General features: G+C 39.1%; 1 long non-coding RNA gene across 1 annotated transcript; it reads left to right on the top strand.

Moving 5' to 3' along the window:
- The first annotated feature begins 3,993 nt into the window (after window positions 1-3,993).
- On the top strand, window positions 3,994-4,635 carry LOC103375586 (uncharacterized). The gene is made up of 3 exons (XR_521223.1): window positions 3,994-4,089; window positions 4,179-4,213; window positions 4,327-4,635. It is a non-coding gene; the product is annotated as an uncharacterized LOC103375586 (long non-coding RNA).
- Window positions 4,636-5,410: the final 775 nt, after the last annotated feature.

Raw genomic sequence — 5,410 nt, 5'->3', positions numbered from 1 at the left:
ACATGGAACCATTGCTTTGCAGGCCAACCACCCACATAGATAAGCATTGGGGTTGATAACACAAGCGGCAGGAGGACCTAGATGCTGACTCCTAGCATCACAGACTGGATGTACGGTTAAGGAATATATAGGTCACTTAGCTTCATTCATTTTAAGGCTGATTTCAAGATGAGAAATCATTTGAATCTACTCATGTATCTTTGACCATTTCCCTTGACACTATAGCTTCAGTAAACTTGAGATCATATAAACACACAATACACACGGTGTTACGTTGGGTTGGACAATTCAGCAAATTCTTGTCTCTCAAGAATGACGAAGGTATGACTATTGTTTTGCTCAAAACAGAGCTGTAACCACAATGGCATCTCACGAGTGCTTTTTGTTTTTCATGAGGTAAATGGCAAATTGCATCATTTTGCCATAAGAACTTGTGTATGGTCACTCATCATACACATTTAATCCCATTAAATAACTGATAGCTTGCTTTGTCTTTCATTCCACTTCAACTTGACTCATGATGTTCCTCTGAAGGTGATGTTGCTGCAAGAATTTGCTGATAAAAGTCAACATTGTGACGACAGTAACCTTTAAGTACAATGTGAATATAGTATCTCCTTTGATTATGGGTTGAAGAACAACACTGGCTATAGCAAATGGCATTTTTATAAACCGCTGAATTGCTAAGATACGAGAAAATCCAAACAATCCTGATGGTTGCCTTACTTTTAAACACAAGGTCCAACTATTTCTGTTGATACTGCAGAGTTTACGATGATGCCTTTCAACCTTCTGCTCCTTACTCAGAGATCTGCTGACCTCTACCCCTACATTTTCTGCTTTCTGTCTCTTTTAGTGTAGCAGGGGTTGTGGTTGTTGGCAGGATGTAAGCATGTTACTTTCATCATTCACAGATGCTCTTTGAGACAAATAAAAAGGATGTTTTTTGGGGACTCGTCTTGTTGCAGGACTCATCACCCTAGCAGCCTAGAACACAACCAGAGTTTGTGGTTACCCTTCCGCATTTAGCAAAGGTGTATTTTAACACAAGCAAAGACCTTTTTCTGAGGGCATGTTGGTGCCTAAACTTCACCAAGTAGCATTGTCAGATAAAGTGATACAGCAACTGAAACTCAACAAAGTGTAAAAATCATACAAACAGTCCAACAAAGGGGTCAAAATCTAGTCCTCAGACTAATGGCACCACCACCATTCCAGGATCCTAATGTTGCTCTTATGTGCAAAGCTTAAGAAACCTGCAAGTCACATGATATAGACACAGGCCAATAAACATAAATGGACCAAAAACTAAGCAGCCAACCTTGTTGTCTTTCTTCTATCCATTTGCTATACCTGCTTGACTGACACCATGACACCCGTGGGTAGTTAAGAGTCACCAGTTAACCGTTTAACCTTGACAGCTTTTCGAGGTGAAAACAAAATGTTTCCGGCTGTGGAACAACTTTGCTATTACATGTTTCAGTATGAGAATATGTCAGGATGGACATTTCTGCTTTCTTCTCAAAACATGAAGGAGAAAATTAATTTAAAAAATTCAATACTTCACCTTTAGTTTAACGCTAAAATTCGTCTCTCCTCACAACAGCCCCAGTGATATCGTTCATTCTCTGGACAGCATAAGTTATGCTGCCACATTGGATTCAACATCTAGGAAGTGATATTTGCCATAGTATGCTTCAAGTGTATTGAATAAATCTGTTAATGCTAAGTAGCCAATGCCAATAACGTGCATAGTGATAATGTATTTTTTTAGTCATTTAAAACGTAATACCAACATGAGCAACCATTGTGCACCTCCCTCTATGTGATTCTATTTAGAGAACCAGATCTCTGTGTAGGTGTTACTGAACTTGTGATCATTTTCCCTATATGGGGCTATAGTCTGGCAGCAGATTGGCCAATCAAAGACAGTCTGGTCTTTGAAGAGAACAGGAAAGTCAAGAACCTTCTTCATTCAACTCAGCAGTCTGAGCGCGATGACACCTCCCAAGTTTGTTGTGTGTCTGACATGTCTGCTCCTGGAGACAATAGGTGAGTTATGATTTTGTAATTCAAACATGCATCAGTTATGATCACTGCTTCATGCAAATGTTTGAAAAGTTTAAATGTACTGTTTTGCTGAATACTTTCATGGAAACTGAATGCTGCATTCTTTTGTCTCATTTCCTATCAGCTCGAGTGGCGACTCAGAAATTCTCATCTCATCGTCAAGAGGCTCGTTTTATATCAGCTGATGTTGGTGGAAGCTTGANTTACCAAAAATGTAATCAAATTTGCACTTAACTAAATCAAAGATGCATTACCACCTCATAATGTTTGTAGGTTTTTTTTAACATGGCCTGACTGATATAGTGATAACATACCTTTGAGGAGGGTTTTTTTTTTTTTCAAAACTGCTAATGTAATATAAAGAATATACAGTGCTGCCCACTTGATGTCATAATGCTTTATAAAATATCCCCTTTATGATCATAAATATTGAAGTACCAAAGCATTTCCTATATAACCTATAGTGAAACAGACCATTTTTTGTCATACAATAATGTCATAATCCCAGTTTTTGTCAGAACGAAATTCCCTGGAATTGATTCCAGGAATAACTTCCGTTTAAAGTCATGGTCGGCCGATCGTTATGGCTCATGGGCCAAGCATCGGTCTTGCGTGGAAGATTATCACACCCCGGTCTGCCATGGAAGGCAATGTGTTTCTTTGTCAATTACCTGCTCACCTGAGATCTGCTTCACTGAGTTATTCACACACTATCGGACAATAACGAAGGCAAATCAAAGAGAATCACATTGTTGCAGCCCACTTATTGGAATATCCCAGATATAGTTAAAATTCCATCCGAGGGTATGAGAATGAACGGGCAGCACTGTACTACATTTTTCATTTTCAGAGTTCTACATTTTGTGTTTAAACAGCTTTTTATATACAAATTTTATATACATCGGTTTGGAATGAAAGAATTGCGCACTTTGAGCACAATGCAGCCAGAAACTCAGGAACACGAACCAGCATCCTGGTCTCATTGAGTAGATAATGGACTAAATCAGTTGCACACCACCATCTAAGTATCCACAATTCCAAAGGTGCTATGGATCTACAGTGTGACAAACTGAATGAAATGAAGCTTTGTGCTCTTTTCACATATGACAATTCCATGTCACCAGCCATCCATTTTTCTTTAGCTTATCTAAATTGGGTCACTGTGGCAGCAGGCTACGCAGGGCATTCTCGCTCCCATCATCATTTCCCAGTGCCTTCCTGAAGCATTGGTCAGATGGGATATGTAATCCCTCTGGTAAATTCTGACTCCCAAATGGACAAGCCCAGAAAAACTAAAAAAACGAAGATGCCCACAGGTATCCTTGGATGGCCGAACTCATTGCAACAGTCCAGTGCAACGCCCATGTTATCGTTGATGCAGCACCAACTGGTCAGTCTAACTTAAGCCCCATTTAACTGGTACTTTTTGACGAGAACCCGACATACTTAAACATCTTTGCCCCTGAAAAACTGCCATCTTTACGTAGTTAACGCAGTTCCTTTGTCTCGTAGGAGGCAATAGCCACTGGTAGGGTCTTCTAGGCCAAACTGGCTGCAGGGGAGGGAACCCTCACTGACTCTAATGAATGGTCCACAAAGGGTGACAGCACCTTGGGAACCCACCAACCACCATCTCCGAGCTAAGATATGATTGATGTGGCTCGGCTGGAAAGAGCCTGAAANGTGTCCACAACCTGCCGATAAAGAACCTGTCTCATGCTGGAACCTACTACTGTGCTGTTGCATCATGTGGACACATCGTGTTTGGAAATGGGACCAAGCTGGACACTGATGGTACGTACTATGTCTCATTTGATAAGAACTGTAATTTATATTTTCTCACCTCATTGAGGATGAAAACTTAAATCTCTGTTCCTGACATCTGGCTCTCTATAGATGAGGGGAAATCCCTTTTCTTGGTGTATTTCTTGAGTGGAGCTTTGACATTCACCGCCGCCTTGGTTGTTTTATTGGCTTTCTTACTCTTCACGATGAGCAAAAAGAGCAGATTCCAATCAGGTACAGGCAACACTTACTGCCTATTGTTGATAGTTTGCATTCAGAGATTCTGGCTTTTCAATTAAATTTGCGGTTTATGTGTTTCACAGAGTCTCCAGACAGATTTTCAGCTCCCTCCACAGAGGTAAATCTATCCTGTTTAGATCACTGTTAAATGAACACTCGGACACCTTTTGTTGCACAGCCATTAGTTAAAGGAACCACATTTTCATCTGCATGTCAAATTTCTTGTCACAGGTTAACCAGGATGCAGACAATCTCCACTATGCTGCTTTCAGTGTTAAGCCCCCCAACAGACCAAAAAGACAAAGAAACACTGAGAGTGAATGTGTCTATTCCACTGTAAAACAATAGAGCTGGATGCTACATGTCTTCAAAGTCCGTACCTCTCTAAAGATGCAGATAATAACCTGACTGAAGAAGATTGCACGTATTTTGTCTACAGTGAAACCCTGAAAGACATGTTTTCGATTCATAACGGTGAAAAATTTGACCTGCAATTACAGCAACGTGGTATTTTTATTATTATATCAGACAGTATTTTCAATTTTTTTTTTTGTTTCACTGATGTTCCTGATCCTAGTAATCTGGTAATGAGCCAAAATGTTGTTACTTTTTTTTCTTACTGAATATCTTCTTTTGTTGTTTCTGAAAAGACCATTAAACAATGTTTTATATTGCTCCTCACAACCACATCTACCAGAGCAGGTTTTAGTATCATTCATGTCAAAGGTTATGCTCGTATGTCTTCTCATTTGTTTCTTTTCTGTATTTGCCAATGCAAACTAACTTTCCATGCACCTTTAGCACATATAAACATCTGTATATTTACATTGTTGGTTAAAGTGTGTTGCTCCTTTAAAGTGTTTTTATCATCTGAATAACAAATCTTTTGCAGATTTCTTACAAACTGCGTCAGATAGAACTGACTGTAGATGACGATGATTTAATATTGCATCAGCTGTTACTTTCAGCTGTGTAAAGATATCCGGTCATTCCTTGCTTGTATAACTGTGGCACGATGTGAACTTTTAAATTGAAGCAGCTTTCTAACTTTCCTGATAACATTTAAGCCACAAATGTTCATTAATGGATTGTTGGGTTCTCTGTTTAAGTTTGTAAAGTCTACACCGTACTTTGTAAAGCGCTATGTGATGACAAATGTTGTGAACTGCGCTGTACAAATAAAATTGAATTGAATTAAATTAATACTTTCCAATATGGCAGCATGTCTGATGTCTCTGTTCAGTGTTTGTCTCTACTAGTTCTTTTATTTGTATCTCTATTGGTTTTTATTGCATTTTAAGATTTGTAGAATTGT

Source organism: Stegastes partitus, unplaced genomic scaffold (assembly GCF_000690725.1).
Source record: "Stegastes partitus isolate 25-593 unplaced genomic scaffold, Stegastes_partitus-1.0.2 Scaffold2683, whole genome shotgun sequence".
NCBI classification, from domain to species: domain Eukaryota; kingdom Metazoa; phylum Chordata; class Actinopteri; family Pomacentridae; genus Stegastes; species Stegastes partitus.
This window is presented reverse-complemented; position numbering and strand designations above follow the sequence as displayed.